General features: G+C 30.7%; 1 non-coding gene across 1 annotated transcript; it reads left to right on the top strand.

Moving 5' to 3' along the window:
• Positions 1 to 18,735: 18,735 nt before the first annotated feature.
• On the top strand, positions 18,736 to 18,807 carry Trnad-guc. Its single transcript has one exon. It is a non-coding gene; the product is annotated as a tRNA-Asp (tRNA).
• Positions 18,808 to 19,459: the final 652 nt, after the last annotated feature.

Below are 19,459 nucleotides of genomic sequence, written 5' to 3'. Positions count from 1 at the left end.
AAGCTCATGAAAATTCAGTGGTGCCTGCCTGTGTTTGAACCCGAAATCATCGATTAAGATGCACGCGTTCTAACCACTGGGCCATCTCGGCTCTCAAACAAATAATACCTTCTACATACAAACAAATAAATTGTTCCTCTTTATAATAATATTGTAGAAGAAGTTTTACAAGTATTATCAAAGCAACAGTTATTGTTTATTATTTCGAGTTCGCGACCCAGAAGTGTGAACACGTGGGAACTTGCCGCTGCTTGTAAGCATGAACAAAGAGCCGTCGATAATTTTGTTCCTGGAATCAACTACCGAGTCATTTGACTAAAGGCTACCTAATAGCTACTGTTGAACAGTAATTTACGTTGTAAAGACCCTAATAGAGCATGTTTTATTATTGATAACATATTTTTAAATATACGTACTTATAATAATATTGAATTTTAATTTTCGAACGCACAATTTTCTATATGTTTTAACAGATAAAACAAAGAAGGTTCTCGATACGAAGAAAATTAATCTTTTTGTTATCTGTTAAAATTTGATCCAGTCTATACTGATATTATAAATGCGAAAGTAACTTTCCTGTCTGTCATTGCCAAATCATTGAACCGAATTTGATGAAATTTTGTATGAATTTCAATGAAGGACAAAGGCTTTTTATATCAACGCCTGACGACTAAAGCTTAAAAAGCGAGCGAGGTCGCGGTTGGGCACTAGTAATAGATTACCTTTATTTTTACTTGGAAAAATCTTTATGTAATTTTCATTCAAGTTTTCGTTAGCGGAAACGAATGCAAACATTTATTATGAGACAGAATTTGACGTAAATGTTAGATAAATCTAAAACCACTTTGACTAATATTAGATTATTTGCTTACTTTGTAATAAATTACCGACGAGGACCCTTCGGCTATTCGAGGCGAGGATGCCTTCAGGCCGAGTGGACTTTCTTCATGAGCCTGATAAACCGTAATAGCCGACAATTAGCCGATGTCTAATGATCGAAACTTCGCTTTTCGAAGTAATAATCTCTTAGCCGCTAGTTAGTCGTTTCAAATGTGTCTTCTAAATTGATACTTCGTAGTATCTATTAACGTTTTCATTTACAAATGTAACTTGGACGGATGGTTATTCATTTGCACTGATACTTTGCTTACGGCTCAAATCTTTAACAATATTACATTGTTAATTGTTAATAGGATTTTTGATCACAATGGCGATTATAGATTAATTAAGCGTTTCAAGTCTACTCATTAGATGTTATGGGCTATTAATATGTATATTAATTTTCCGTTATATAATATCTTTATAAATAAAAAAATATGTTTGCCTTCTTAAACTATTGATCTATGATAAAGCTTTGATGAAGTATTCAACGTAGCTCTTAGCTCTCTAGCACTCCTAAACGGTTGCATCGATTTTTTTTTGTTTCGATGAACTTAGAAGGTTAAGTTGGGACCCGGTAGGTTGCGTTGCTATTAAAATGCGTAAATAATAATATTGTCTGACTTTTTAAATTGAAAATAAACATCTGAAAAAATCGTTCAGCCTAAGATTTATTCTCATTTTTCTTTTTATTTATTTATCCATTACTTTATACACCGCGTAACTTATAGAAAACCTCTTAATACCTAATAATTAAAGTTTGTATAAGGACTGTCTCAATTCTACATGCTATAAAACCGTAATAAAACTATTCACTTTCAAGATAACTTGCATAGAATAAATATGACTAAATGAATTCAAGTTATGAAACTAAAATATGTTTATGAGCCATTTCTCATTTCCCTTATGACGTTATAATATAAGGGACAGTATAATGTTGATCTTTAACATAAAATATCCAATAAATGGGTGATAATTACATACAGAATTTACGCCCGGGGCTCAATTGAAGTCTTCATTAGCCGCACGAATCATTTTTTATGATCGTTAAAACAAGAGTTAAAATGCAAAGAAACGTACTTTACATCTATTTATCTATTCCACTGGGGCTATTTATTCATTATATATTCATTACCTGTGGTCATGATATTTTCAACACATTTGAGACAACAAAATGGACCTTTAGCTCGTATATAAACACGTCGGTAATCGAATGCTCTTGATGACTTGATAATTTGCCTAGTTAACTCAAAATTTGATTAATTTTAACATGACTGCAATAGGGATTTACAGGCTCAGTTGGGTGAAATTAAATGCGAGAATGTGCGTTCAAACTCGGTCAAGTGTGTAGTAGTAGACGGATTAATCCCAGCAGTGGAATTAACAGAGTCATATTACTATCCGTAATTCTAACTGGAATTTAGTTCTTCGGCTTTTGTCGAAATGACAGTTCCAAAAAAAGGTTATCATTAAGTTATTTCTTTATATACATTTTTCAAAAGCTTGTAGTTTTTAAAATATAAGTTTTAATGAATATTGCGATACGAATGTTTCACATCAAATACATTATTTGTTGTTATAAAAAGTTTATAAAATATTAATAAATAATTCAAACATTCATTTTAATCTAAATTGTTTTAAACGTGTAATGTAACGTCACCTCATACGTCACATAAAGTTTCGATTGACGTCCATCATTGCAGTTGTCTTGGTCCTTGGATATTATTTATCTTATTTTGCTCTTGTGATACTCCCGAAATAATCAGTTACACACAACAGGATTGCAGAAGTGTGTGTGAATCTTAAAATCGGTATCATTGTGGGTACACGACGTTGGGCTCTAAATTAAAATTCGAATTCTTTATCTTTATCAAATTTATGTCTCAGCAAGAAATTTTCCTGTTGCACAAAAAAACATTTCTGCAATAATAACAGTAATAATGATATATAGATATAATGAACGAATTATTTGTACATCTTGTAATAAGTACGAAGTTGTTTAACTTTGGAATTGTAAAAAGGAACACGAAGGATTACCGGTGTGACGTCACGAGTCTCGAAGGACGCGATATGGGTAATACGTGTAAAGCTAGAAGCTGCTTTTCTTCGCTGATTATGTATCAATTTTGATGATTATTATTTTTGACGTGAAACATCTATTGGTCTACTTTGGAGTTAGGATCGACTCGTAAGCCGTGACGGGAAACGGCATGATTCTGTCTTCTGGAGTCTTCTGCTGCTCTGAACATCATTGTGGTGCTTGGTACTTAAATTTAGTTGCAACTATTTTTTTAATAAGAAAATATATTAATTCTATTAACGAAACCCTATATTTTTATTAACCTCATTCCATATTTATTTATTAGTTTTATTTTACCATAAAATCTTTCAGTAAACATTTATTTCCATGTTTTACATCTGGCAGGCGTACCGTAATGGCCACATGATTATGCAAGTTATATCTCATATAATTAGTTTGTATCATATATTAAACCTTACTAAGTATAAAAATATTAATATCATATCATGAAGTATTTTAGACCATATTAAATGAGCATTATATTTTTCTTCGCGGGATAATTTTGTACGTTAAATGTTTCCTTAACAAATGCCTCGTGTGGGCAGTAATTGCTTGTGCTCACGGCTTTTTATTTGATTGACCTGACCTTTGATACAGGCGAGAAAATTGATAGCAACACTCGATCGTTAATTTTGAAGCATTCTCTTTTTGTATTCATTCGTCATCGTCTGCGTATATCAAATAGAACCCACTCTCCATCTTTTATCAGATTTGATTGTTTGCATTGGAAAAGGGAAGGAAAATATGTTAATAATTTTTGTGAATTTGTTAGTTATATATTTTGAATTATTTTTTCTTCAAAATCTTATTCTGATTTTTTTTTCGTGCCTGATAGTTTATTCATCAAAATGGCGAATAAAAAACAATGACAACAACAAAAAAAAGAAAATCGGAAAAAAAGATTAAGACAATATTTTTAAATTCTTATTCTGATGACAAATATAGTGGTTTGAATATTATTTTAATCATTAAATACAAATTAACTACGTACATGAATATTACTGTAAACATAGGAAATGAAATCTTCCGTGTAAACTACATTGGAGACACGTTCGGAAATCAATAAATAAGTCAATCTTATCCTTCAGTATGAGCCTTCGCGATAATTTTAATTGCTTGACACACTGTCACATAATCCCCGTTGTAATAGCACCGCGGTATCCTGTCAGGAAATCTGTCATTAGTTTTCCAACGAGTCCGATGATAGCAATGCGGTTCGGAAATGAGTTCTAGAAGCAGTCGGACTGGTGTGAAATAATACTATCCTGGGGCCCGGCTTCCGAACGGATGCGGGCTTTCTTAGCCTGTGTTCCATTATCAGTAATTACGGGTATTGATAACGGGTCCGTAATGATAAGGAAACTTGTAGCTGTGTTTTAGCCTGCTGTTTTAGTAATGCAATTGGAAATATCGTGTTTTCTATTTAGACTTCCTTACAAAATGCTAATGACTCCTTTATACATTAATACGATTTGTCTCAAAGAAGATAAACATTTTGCAAACTAATAATATGACGGAGAAAGTAGTTCTGGTTATAATTTAAACTTTAAATATACGAAAGAGGAATAAATAATAAAATTATGACGGTATTCTCTTAATGCATTAAACCGGAATAGTTCAAGACATTAAGTAACAGTACATGTTTAGTTGAAACAGGAATACATCATTTTGATGTGCTGTAGAGAATCCGTAATGCGGTATTTGACCATGATTCTCACGCCTTACAACAATTAACGGCTACGAACCATCATACAATAAACACCTTTATGACATTCACAATAGAACTCAAAATGGTCGTTAAATATGGTTTTGGGAATGTATTTTTCAAAATCTAAATGTGTTCAAATTCATTGTAACTCTTAATGCACGACGCTCCGTTTGCTTTATTGCTGTAATTTTTATTATTGTTTGTATTGCTCGTCTGTAACTCAGTTTTAATTTGATAATCTGTGCTTGTTTTAAAAAAAATATAATGATATATATTTTCAACAGTAAAAAAATCGTTCCAAATTCGAAATATAAACTGTCTCTTCGTGGTTATATTTATCAAGCATATGTGTATATTCTCTAATTTATTTTGACTAAGGCATTTTATTATAATCTAGTGACAAATATATTTTAAAAATAGATTTTTATACAAAACCAGTTTGTTATTTAAATAAAATTACTGTGTATATTTATAAAATTATAATGTAAAAATTAGAATCAAAAGCTATTGAAACTCGAGTTAATTAATTTGTAATGGCTGTCAAAACGTGACATTCATTTTGTATTATTTATATCTTTGTAGTCGATGACTATTAAAAGTGTTAAATAATATTTTAAGACGGCACGTGGGTGGTAACAAACTATATGTAGGTGGAAGGCGTACAAAACTGTCACAAATAAACTGACCGTCGCTTTGTTAAAACAAAGTTGCTTCATATCTTCAGACTAAAATTATAAACACAAATATAATTTAATTTATTTGTTTGCACATCACAACTAAATTTCTATATCGATCGTATTGAAATTTGACATAGAGATATCTTGGGGCTAGATATGCATTTAAGTTATGGGATTTAGGGGAAATTACGAGATACGGGTAAAATAAATTTGACGTGAGTCGGGGTTACTATCCAGTTAGTATTATAGATAAGAGTCGATACATTCGTACGAGTAACATACATACAACTAATTAAATTATGTATCTTGATTTAGTATGTTAAATTTTATATAAGATAAATATAATTAACTGCCTAAAGATTTTATTTTATTTTATATTTAAGTTCTTGAATCCAAACGCATCGACACCTACCAGGAAAAAATTACACAGATTCAAACAAACATAATAAATATTGTCAAAATCGGTCCGATCGTTTCGGAGACGTTCAGTGAACACGTATAGAATAATTATATACGTAAAAATATTATTTGATAAATTTTCTGAGAATTTTTGTATCAACACTTACCCTTAACATTTTTTTACTGTTAATTAATATTTATGTTTCATTGAATCAATTTCCAAATAAAAAATCACGGAGATGATTAACCGTTTTATCAACGTTAACTTAATTGATAAATCAGGCGATTGTTATCGATTTAATAACTTAAAGAGCTCCCCGGGTCTTGCACAAATGATTTATGAAAACTGCAAGTTACAAGCCATAAATGTTGTTTTAACTTCAATGAATTTAGGTTCAGTATATTATAAATTGTATTCGTATCAATATTTGATGTTAAATCGAATATAAATAACCTTAAAAATATTCTGAAATCCTTTCATACAATGACGTCATCATATGTCACTTGTTTACACTAGTGACGTATGTCAAATCGATAAAAACGAATCAATGAAAAATCGTATCTTTCTAGATTAAAAATTGTATGCCTGACATAGCGAGTTAAATTTATGTGTGTAGAAAATTGAAACACTTGATTCAATGTCACTAATACCTACATTTTCTTAAACTTTTTAATGAGTAATCCTAATGTAAAAATAACTAATATAATTAAATAAGGACTCAGAACACTACGTTTTTATTATCTACAGATAAATTTAAACTGAAATAAGTAATATACGTTAAAAAGTAAACATGACAATCACCCCCATTGATGATATGAAGCGATAAGCCGTTTTTGCACCAAGATGCGGGCTCCTAAACATACTCGTTTGGCGTCCGGGAGGGAAACGAACTTGAATAACCTGCCGCGACAGCCGGTGAGTAATTCCTCTGCGTCGGCGAGACTGATGTCTGTATGTTTCACGAATTTTGTTACAGTATTTTCGGTGACAACCATAAATAACCTGGTTTAATTGCGAAGTTTGTAAATAAGCGCGTCCCAGCATCTTGATTTCGCGTATTTTGCATTGCGTTTGCTCAGATGTTATCTAAGATTAATATACGTGAATAAATTATGTGAAGCATATGTTCCCATGGGATAAATTTCTTTTAGCTTAAAAAGGCATTGAACATGTCACTTCCGCTGTATAATTCTTAATGCATTTTTTATCTGAAACAAAGAGTTAATAACGTTCGCATAAAAGCTTTTGAATGTAATTAATTAAGGCCTTACTTATAAAGTTAATTTAGTGTCTTAGTCAAATAATGTTTTCTTTCTTTCCTGTTCACAACGATTTAACATTCGAAAGAAGAGGACAAAAGCAATATTTCTCTAAACGGTGTTTATAAAAGTTATTTTTAAATAGTCCTTAAAAATATTAATCTTAAATTTAATGATCGTTTAAAATAGTATGCATATTCAAGAGAGTGACTAAATTAAATGAATACTTTTAGACGTTTATATTCGTATGATTTTTATTAATCAATATTAATCGTCAGTCAATTTTATTTAAGTTACTTTAGGTATTCTATTCGTGTGTCGATGTGTGACGTCGACTTTCTATTTGAGTGTAATTGTCGATGTGTTTATTTCTATTATAAGATAACGTTACACACATATATATAACTGATGTTCAATTTTTTTTATTTTCAGATCCTTGTTAGTGGTGTACTGGTGGTGCCTGCTTGTTTGTATGTACGTATAAAATAATTGTGGCGAATTCGATTTGTTATATGATTTTGTAAAATATGTGGTGATATAGTTTTATCTGTTCACTCATATATTATGTTACTCATATGTTTTAATAAAACTAATTAAGATCCTTAACATTTTGTTATCTTTTTTAAAGATAACTGTTGGATACAACTTTTTGCGCACTTTTTATTTATAGCGCTTTGAAATAATAATAATAAGTACCTACTTTCATATTATATTAAATAAGATTTATTTCGATTTTATCACCATCCTATAAATAAAATTAAAATTTATAAAACAGTAAATATTAAATAAACAAATGAATATATTTTAAAAAAATACAGACAATCAAATCGAGTCGAATATATCGTATAATAAATAATACTTATAACTGTATGCGTAAATAAATCAGATAAAATGATAAAGATCTGTAAAAAGTTCAATTGTAATTAACATATCAACAATAAACATTTTTTTCGATATGTTTTATTGTGAAATGCGATCAAATAAAATTCTTGTCTGAACTGGTTTTTATAGAGGTCAAAACAACGTTTATTGTCACTTTTGAAATAACAAAGAATTTAAAAATGATAAAAACTCTTTAAGTTTATTAATTATAGTCACTAATTTGATAACAAGCTACTGTCTGCTACTATTTGTATGTGATTTATTGGTTATCTGAACATTTTAAAGCGACGAGGAAAAAGTATTATTTATTGCTAATATTTATTAAACTATGAATAGCATATATATGTAAATATATTTGCAAAACTGTTATAATATGTAGATATATTATATACGTACTAAATTATTTGTATTCTAAGGATATGAAAGCAGCGTCATTTACCTAGTAGTTTAGAAAATGTATGTAATTCACTGTTTTAGTTCCTACAATTCAAAATTCGAATTACGATTCATAAAAGTCAAAATCAGAAAAAATAAATACTTGTAAAGTTGTGTTTAACAAAACAGATACAGTAAGTGATATAGGAAGACATAAAAGCGCAGTGACAAGTTAAACGATTTGTCTGCGTTCAGTAACAAGTATTTACTAGTGTATCGATTTTGATGTCATGACTTATTGACATAGTATAAAATAATTGTTCTATTATTTTTTGCAATGGCAACAACGTCTTTTTTTCACTTAATCATTCTACATTTAAATTAATTATTGTTTGAATATCACCCCTGCTACGTATTTTTTTTAAAGTTTTATTCGAATTACAATATATTAATATAATCGATTTTTATAAATAAGTATTTTTTATGTTTTTTTTTTTTTAAACCCATAGGATATTTGATATATCACGTTAAAATTTTAATTATACAGCCTAGTTTTTGCATCTTATTTATTTATCGTCATCAAGCCCAAAAATTATTTAACATAAGGAACAGAGTTGTCGAAATCATAACAATTTTATTAAAAAACATCAAGCAATGTTAATGGCGGTAATGTAATGGTAAATAGATTTTAATTTTTTTTAAACCACTCGTACTTATTCTTGCTTTGATTTCAACTCTGCGGTGTATATTTTTTGCTCGAATAACCGCTAATGCAGTTTAATACATATCTCAATCAATATCGGACTATCAACTAATCCGTATTATGTCATCGACATAGTGAAGCGGGCATTGCCATGTGGTATATGAATATTCAAACCCGTTCCGACTGTTGTCTCGGCTGCAACCTTTGGACATAGACACAGATGGGCACAGAATAAATAGAAATATGAGAAATGCAGTATTTAAAGAAAGTTTAAGATAATGTACATATAATAACTCAGATACCATAACGCTTGGAAAATATCGTGACATCTCTTCAGACAAACATATATAACATGAGCTGTATAAATATACCTACCTTTTAAAGTATTTTTTTAGGTTATTGGTAAGCACTAATCAGGTTTTACAAACTAATACCACGTGTATTTTAAGTATTTAAAAAAAGATATATATGTATGCTATTCAATACTAATAATAATAATAATTAATATTTACATAGTTTATAATAAAATATAGAATATAATTCCAAATGTTTTTAAGTTTAAAATAAATCAAACCTTTGTTACATTTTGTAATTATTTGGTAGACTTACAATTCAAGAAAGATTGACAAGAATCTATTGTTATTTTTTTATGATATATGTAGGCGGACGAGCGAATGGAACCTCTAGAAGTGATCACCACCACCCATAGACAATGCCGCTGTAAGAAATATTAACCATTCCTTACCAATCTTGGGAACTAAGATATTATGTCCTTTGTGCCTGTAGTTACACTGGCTTACTCACCCTTCAAACCGGAACTAAAAACAATGAATAAATATCTGATAAGTGGGTGGTATCTACCCAGACGGTTTTCCACAAAGCCCTACCACCAAGTAAAATTAAGTTAAGTCGTATAATTATTAACATAATATTTTGTGAAAGGTTCAAGTAGTTCCCATTCATGATTTATGAGTTTACATATTCCAAGACAGTTGCACTTGTTATTTAATTTGAATTTGTGTTACTATTAAATGATTTCCACAGCGTGATCACGACTTTATGATCTTACGGCTTGTTGGTTTAGCATTATACACGTTCGCTTATTTACAAATTGTTCAATGTTATTTTAACAGGGATTCGTTTGCATAAACAAAATTGAAAAGTATTAAGTGCCTTACAACGAGATACTTCTAATGTAGATTTTTATGAGTCTCAAGACTAACATTGGTTTTTGATATTGCCATCTCTTTCTTATGTGTGGCGTTGAATCGTTATTTTACTTGGTAGTAAGTTTCATCATTCTTATTGACATTGATACTGTAATCTTAACAATTTCTCATATCACCAATGCGCCCCCAATCTTGAGAGTTAAGATTGTATGCCCATTTTGCTCGCAGTTAGAGTGTGTTACCGTGAACAAAAACAACGATACTAAATTTTGCTGTTTCGTGGTAGAACATCTGATTAGTGGTACCTACTCGAAGCCTTGCACAAAGCCCTACTACTGTACAATAACTTAAATATTTATTAGATGTGCTCGTGATGCGTTCAATTATTTCTCTACTTATTTGTAAATCAGCCATTAATTATAACTTTTTTTGTCAGTTAGATATAATGAAAAATATATTACAGAATATTTAAAATATGAAACACATTAAAAACGTTATGAATAAAGATCAAGCAAGTGGAGCCGCGAATATGTTACTTTTTTATGTAAATTGATAAAAAACAGATAATGAAATGAAACTCTACATAGATATCGTAGGCAGTCTATGAAGAGACCTCGATCAAATACCATGACGAGCGTAAATATATTGTTCGATAATCATTCGTAATTCGTAAGCCGTTTTTATTCATGTTAACAAACTGTTGCAAATAAGTTTTAAGTAATTGTGATGATGTGTTTTATAAAACAAAAAATCTATCGTGTATACACGTATACCTAATATTTTATCTATGTAGTGTCTATATTAGAATACTTGCCTTAAATTCATACCAGTATATAGATCTATTCCGTCACTAAGGCGCGCCCCACCATTTCAAATTAATATCAGCGTCCATTAGCATGAGTGATGCTCATACATACATGACGTCTTCGTGTGCGTGCGACGATTAAGAGTAGAGTCAGAAAAAAAAAGCTAGATTATATTTGTTTTTTTTTTTTTAATTTATTTAATATTTATTAAATTAACGTAAAGGTTTCGTGAGTTAATAGATCTATACATAGTGTGTATAATATCTTCATAATCAAATTTCGGCTGCTGTGGTTTACTAGAAAAATAGCGCAGGGTATGATTCAAGGCAGTTCACGAACGTGTGCGAAAACACAAGGAAACAAAAGACTCAGAAACCTGCGAGGGAGATGAGAGGATTAACATTAAATGAATTTCACTCGTACGAATGTAAGAATTATTCATCTATTTAAAAAATCCATTAGAAAAGTGTATGTATGTCTATAGCAAGTCCAATGTTCTAAATAAAATGATTTTATAATATTGTATTTGTCCGTGAATAATCGTGAGACATGCAACTCAATAGGTTTTTAATGTGTCAGCGCTGTTCCAAGTCATGTGGGTGGCGGTAATTGGTGTAAGGTCGTTACTCGGAAACCTCCGTATCTTTCATAAATATAGTGGTGACGACTCGATGAAATCTTAAATTGTATATTGGGACTTTATTTCTTAAAGATCATTTAGTATTTATTATAACGGGCTATGAAATGAAGGAGCATATGATAATAGTCTATGTAGTTTTAAGTATATAACGCCCAAAAAGTTGTTATAGTTCAAGATTGCGCCATTTTGTTTTGGAAAAGTATATTTTTTGAAATAAGAATATTAAGTAATTGTTGAAGTAAAAAAATATATAATTCTAATTTATAATTGTCATATAAAGTAAGTAGGTAATTGATTTAAAATAATTATGATACGGTTATATAGATATAATTATTTTCAGTCTAACAATAAAGAGCTTAAGTCTATATTCAGTTATAATGATTATTATTAAATAAAAAACGACGAATTCAATCGAACTAAGTCTGTGGCAATATTTTTCAATCAAGAATCGTAACTCGCAGGTGGACGACAAACAAACATAAAACAGAATTACGATGGCAAAGTCCTTTAGGGTTGCCAGATATCAAGGAAATCGTGGACTGTCTTAAATTTTGGCGTTTCTTCTTAATTGCGCTACAATTTTAAGTTCCATTACTTTTATCGTTTTTTTTACTATAACTAGAATATCCTGTATGACCAAATGTGTCTTACAAATTGTAATAATGAAAATTGAACCAAAAAAGCCTTATTTATGTAGGGCTACTTGTTACAACATAATTTAACCCAAATCCTTTCCGAGTTTTTATGGGTAAAAATCATGTAAAGTTATCCTTCCCTTCACCTCTCCATAAAGTTGAAATTTCCAAAGAACTTTAGCTTTTAAAAAAAACTTGAATTCCAAATTTTTGCTTTATAGGCTCAGTAGTTTTGGCGAGTCAGTAGTCGAACGAAGGTCAACGATTTTATTAATATATTTTTTCAAATTTTTGACAACCCTACAAGCAACCGCACTCATTGGGCCAAACAATTTATACCCTTAATGCTATCGTTCAGACATATCCTATAATTTGAGGATTTGATCGGTTAAGCTTTCTTAGCGTTATATACGATATTGCTACTGTTTATTAAATGGGATTCAGTATCGTAAATTAGATGATTTCAAGAGATATTGCAACATTTTATTTTATGTATCGAGAAGTATTCGAATCGACGACGTTCTAAAAAACATATATATAAGTAAATACGATAGATCGTTTTAAAGAAATAGCTTTCACAATATTATATTGTTGGACTTTGAGTTTCCCAATCGCATAAGAGAACTTATCAACCAAAAACAATTTAGAAATTGTAATCATTTTGTGGGCATCTCTTCGTTTAGTTAAAATAAATACAACAGTTCTCTAGAATAAATTAATTTACGTCAGATTATTTCAAACAAAGAGTATTTATCATCATTAATTGTCCATAAACATGTCGTGAAGTTGCTGCTTTAATTTAATTCAGTCGTTTAAAAACAGTTACATACTATAAATCCATTTACATTAAAATCAATGATTCCAAGTACACAGTGCACCCAAATTATAATAAAACACTGATTGATTCTAACAGAATTAATTCGATTCGCCATAAAATATAAGCAAGAAGCAGGTGGCGTGGGGGCGTGGCCTACCAGGGAAATGCTGATTTATACTCTGTGCCGTAACATGCCTGCGAACATGAATATTAATGTTTCAGCTGCACTGGACTAACACGTGCGAACGAGTTAACGCTTAAAATCTGTGGGGTCATTTGTTTCAAATGAAAATAATGTGTCTATACTTTCGTGAAACCTTATTTACCTTCTAATCTATAACAAGTACAAATTTCTATAAGAGTTTATTAAATAAGTTTCTTAACAGTGAATTTGTAGTTAAGGTTTGTTTTATAGAGACTAGACATTCTCTTTTTTATCATGTTAATTCTTTCATAATAATTTAAGAAATGTCAAATTGACATTACATTGCCAGTATAATTATCTCATTAAAAAAAAAACTTGAGTTATGAATATTATATCAAATATGTACCTTATTGTTATAATATATAAACTTTTTTCATTTTTTTTATGTTACGAGCGTAATTCCTACGCCGAACTTGACGTTATCGAAATATGTTCGCGTAGCTGCTGAATTTTTCATAAAACAAACAGAGACATAAAACAAGTACCATTACACGGTACACAATAATACGCATAAACTTCACGGTTTTATAAAAAAGCGTGAAGAATAATCTATATTTGTACCAATGTTTCCACGAGTGCATTCCCAATAGCACATTAGTGGGACCAGTAGCGACCCCCGCTGTGCTCCGTAACATCTGACAGATAATCAAACTAACATACATTACTAAGATGCATTATTTATATGTAGCGAACATTATTCTTGGAAATAACCTTTCGAGATCTGTACGAAGAATGCGTGTCGGATGATTGATATACGTTTTAAAATGTTTTATTCTTGATCTTATGAAGTATGAATATTATATATAATAAGGTAATACAGTCGCGTATTAATTGCGAATGGATCGTCTTGGATATTGTTATGTTAGTTTTCAAATCGTGGAAATAGCTAGTATTAAAAAAACAACGTAAGTTTATATTACTTACGATAAGGCATAAAAACTACTTAGTTAAAAAGTCATTATATATATCGCGTCCTACTGATTGATTTCGACTTTTTTCTAAGGAGACAAGCCAACTGCCCTTAAAATGCGATCAAAACCAGGTACACTATGTATATAGAGAGTTCAGGGAAGAATAATAGATTACGGATTTTTAGGGACAAGGAAGCGTATATACAGCCAATTTCAAAACTCAGGGCTGCTACTGAAAAATTAAATTACTGTTCAATAACCATCCCGGTAATTTAATCAAGGATCTCTGGATCTACAACCTCATAAGATCAAGCAAATTAAAAAAAACGTATTTGAAATATATTGAAAGTGTTACATAATGTAGCATTAGCTGATATACATAAGTTTCTTTTTTTTTTTTTTTTTATTTAAACAAGCACACTTACAACATACATATTAAACATTTACAGCAAAAGCGACTATATTAAAATATCAGATATGTACGTCAATGACAAGTGCACATAACATATACAAATATATTATATATTATATATAATATATTAGTTTCTGTGTTCAATGTGGAAAACAGCGTGAAATCAGCTCTCCTACTGAATCCATAACTCTTAAATAATGATTCTTAATGTCAACACAAACTTAAGTATGGCAACGTCATATATTACCGTTTATGTAGACACGGACCATTCTTTGGTCTGAGTCTATAATAACTGTTTTATCTTTATGCGTGCTCAATAAATATCTTTATGTATTAAATAGTGATATTTCAGAATATTACATACATTTACTCGTATTTTATGATTTTGTCAATGTTTTTTATTTATTTATTAATAAATTGTGTTGGTAACACTGATAGGAGCAAATTGGTTTTAGAAAAACAATCCTAAACGTAATTATATTTTTCAACAGTATGCAATAGAAATTTCTAGTTTGGCCAACAAATTACTGGTTACAATTGGCAAATAAATAATAGGTTATATTTCAAAAGACTCGAGCGGGTCGTCATTTAAACTGCTGATAAAACATCGAGTATTAAAAAACGAGTACTTAAAACATGTACTATCCTAATTCATATACAATGATTCACTAGTCAATAAAGTTCTATCGTTTATTGAATTAATAAGGCATATTATTTAATACAAAATTTTATAGATGATAAAGAGGCGTGGAGTTAATTCTTTTTGATTTTCAGACTGGATATGTTATATAAATTTTAATGTATTTAACTATTTATTTTCTTACCGATTCTTCTAGGTGGTGGCTTTACGCTTAATACAATTCTGTGAGAGTAAATGATACCTCCTTGTGTAAAGATTTTTAAATTTTATCTTAAAAATATTATCATATTTAAGAGTACTTCGAGCAAAACAATAAACAATTCAACAATCCTAACCATGCTAATTTGCCAGCGATTGTGATTACTCTACGGCGTGATTACTCGCTTGCAGAAACCGTGGAGCTATTCTGTAAGAACAAAATCGAAACTCGGCGCAAACATGATCGTGAAATTTCAGAAAGTGATTTGCGATGTGATTTTAATGTTTATAACATTTAAAGGATACACGTATCAAAATGGTTGGCTTTCACAAAGGAGAGTGTGTTCTTACGAAATGGCGCTGCAGAAACTGTTCAGTACAAATCGAAATAAAAGTAACCGCCTTTATATATCCCACTGCTGGGCTAAGATATCCTCTCTCTCTGTGGCGAAGGTTTCAAGTTAATTCCATCACGCTTTCCCAATGCAGGGATACACATGCTGTAGAATTTCATTGGAAATTAGACACATGCAAGTTTTCTTACGATGTTTTCCTTTACTTCAAAGCACACGACTTGGAAAATCAGTGTTCCGTTGCCGGTTAAAAAGCACGAGTTCTAACCACTGAACCATCTCAGCTTTGCTCAGAATAATGAATGTGTAAATTAACGTATTTCCTTCAATGTCGCCTTAATTATCAATGTTTATATAATTTTGTCATAAAGTTGTTGATTTGTACGTGCGAGCGTACGTATTTTTTAAAGTTAAGCTTTAAAATAATATAAAAATAGTTTAATGTCACGCCCGTCGTCAGCAAACGGAATGTAAACTTCCTACTTATGAATCGGATGTGAGTTCTCAATCGATCTGTAGGCGTGTTTATTTATTATCTCGACCCGTTCACGTGTAAGTAAACAATTATGTTTGCCTCAATCATTTGAACTAGGTATTTCCTTGCGTATATTTTGTGCGGAAGAAAATCGTACGAATAACCCACCCGCGGCGAACGTTCAGGTCTTCACCAAGTTTATTGGCGAATATCGTGTACATAACGGTCATATAAAGGAACTGGGATGTTTATTTTACAATAATTTTAGAATTATGACAGCGGCTGTCGTGAACAGTTAATTTGGAACAAGGTTTGTATTTTATTTCATTCATAATACGATATTATGCGCCTGCTTTCAACTGCTCACAACAAACTGCTTTCTGCTTATAGTATTAGTTGCCAAATAGTTTATAGCATCCCTTTATAATAAATAGCAGTTAATATATACAACTATATATTATTCGTGCTGGATGTTATGAGAATAATTAGTTTTTTCAATAATTATATTGTTCAATTTTATGGCTTTCCATTTAAGCTCTTTGCTTCTTTATTATAAATTTCTTTTTTTATTGGATACATTTATAGTTCTCACAGATAAAAAATACATGTCGACAATTACCAAAAACACGGTAATTTTGTCCGTAAGAATTCTCAGTGGATGCGAAAGTGTCTCAGTCTTCGGTCATTAATTAATTAAAGATAGCCCTATCAGATTATTACCGGATTTATAACTATTTGCTTATCGATTACATATCTTTAATGTTTATTAACGCCTGTGTATCTGTTTATAACGATCAGCGACGCTTTGAATAATACTATTTACATTTAACTATTGCTATTCAATCTCCTTGCAATTTTCTTTTCCCACCGTTTTCTATATCCAAACAAAGGTTTATGTTCCACGGTTTGCGTTTAGAGATAGATTTGCATTTCAGTTTGTTGTTTTATAAACGCAAACGTAAGTGGTTGCAATGTTGACTCGAGTTTTATTCGTGAGTTGTAACCGGGGTATTAAATCTCAGCATGATCGGCGCTTGCGAAATCTATAGGATCTTGTTTGGGAAGCTAACAACTGAACTGGTGGGAACGGATACCCATAAAATTTCAATCCGATACGTATCTAGCCGTTATTAATTGCTCGAATTTACATAATATTCGCAACGAGGAAATTTCGTATCTTATAATGGTGAAACTATCGAACATTTTTTTTTTGTTAGCGAATTCGTTATTGGTATTCTACTTGTTATCATATTTATTTATTTCGTTTATAAATTTAAATAAAAAAAAAAAATAAAAAAAATTGTATTCTTTTTTATGTGAATGTCGAGTACGAATAGCATCGGTGGAATAATTAATTACGTGGGAAATGGTAGCGACAATATTTTTTGTTCACACATTACTCAAAAACGTTTACTTGGAGACTGCCTCTCGATTCCGTAATCATTCTCCAGTATTCTAATGAGCTCCCGATTTGTCTTAAAGAGAATTAATTAAATGCAAGCATTTTAATTTCCTACGAGACATTTGCATAGAACGCGACCGCTATGTCTTGTCGGTTTGAGATCGACGTCAATAAATCGAGTTTATTCGCAAACGGATGATTGTCTGATAAAATGTGTCCATCATTTAAATTAGCTTTATTAGACTTAATACTTTATTGAGTTAATAATAATGATTGTAATAATAATAATAATAATCATAGGCTATCACATACTTATCTCTCTCATAAATAGTTATATACTTAGTCTGTTAATAGTCATTTGTTAGTTTCACTGTGAAAGATGTCTCCGCAACATATATATCTCGTAAATAAAATTAGGTATTATTCTCTAGAAACGATATTAATTCTGAATAAACGTCTAAAATAACATCAATAAAGCTTCTTTTATTCACAACGATGCTTAAAATAATGAAATTGTTAGTATTTTATAGTTTTTACTTTAAACATCTCCAAGCTGTTTTTACAGAAACATTATAGTGTTTTATAAAAATACAACAAAACTAACTTAGGGCACAGTAATCTGGGAATCCTTTTGGTAATGTTAATAAAACCCGGGCGAGGAAAGTTTACTGAAAATACTTACAGATAAAACATATCATGTACAAAAAGTATAGTGAGCCTTATATCCACTAAGAAAAAACGTTCATTGAATAATGCGCATTATTTTAACTTGTCTCAGATACTACACGTTTTAATGAATTCATTGAAGCAATGGAAGAAAGTCTTTCAGACCACGTCGCCGCACTTCTCGGCCACTCATTAATTTTAATTGCACGCAGCGCGCGCGCGCCCGATTACGATCGAGTCCCGCCACCATGCACATATTAATGCAACAATTATAGTGTAAGGGATGTGCGGATATACCGCATCTTTGATTCAAGAGATTATGCTGAATAGCTTGTAATACTTATCTCCGATTTGAATTATGCCGTCACAATGTAAGCCGACTTTGTAATTACGTAATTTCTATAGGTATTACTTATTTTGTATTTTTGATGGATCGGATATCATCCTCGGTAGTATAGTGGTGAGTATCCCCGCCTGTCACGCGGGAGACCGGGGTTCGATTCCCCGCCGGGGAGAAGCTTTTGTTACTCTTAAGACGTCATTTCGAAAATGGTAGTGCGATTCGTTGTAAGTTTTATTTTCGTGTTAATTTTTTATCATTAATCAAAAGTGTCTCGTAAAATTTGCTTTCACGATTTACTTATTTATTTTTTAAAAAAAAGGTCGCAATTAAAACCATTCATTGCGTTTTATTAATTACTCGAAGATTTTATCAACGTAATGGAGCAAATCCTGTGACATTTGACGAATTGAATTGAGTAAATGTATAGTATATTGGAATCAGAGACACGCTATAGGTCATTATTCGTTTTCTCTTTTATAATGTAGGTTGCCAGCTTCAGTTCATTATAATAAATACAATATGACATAATACTGGCCATTTACAATGATACAAGCCACAAGATTATTTAATGACATTTGAAATAGTGACAGTATTAGTAAAAAAATTCAAGATCTAAGTGAGGGTAAGAACGGGAGTTAGTTGATATGTTTATGCATATTTGGAAATTTACTAAATAAATGTTGTTTTCTAAATCGTATTAAAGTAATCGTAGTGTAAAATAAGAAGAATTGTGTATTTTACCGAATAACAGCTCCATGACTGCAAACTAAACACAAGAAAGAAGTTCGAATGAGAAGAGAAGAAAGAAGAACTCGCACCATGCA

This window comes from Vanessa atalanta, chromosome 3 (assembly GCF_905147765.1).
Source record: "Vanessa atalanta chromosome 3, ilVanAtal1.2, whole genome shotgun sequence".
Taxonomy (NCBI): Eukaryota; Metazoa; Arthropoda; class Insecta; order Lepidoptera; family Nymphalidae; genus Vanessa; species Vanessa atalanta.
Note: the sequence above shows the minus strand (reverse complement) of the source record. Positions and strands in the feature narration are given on the sequence as shown.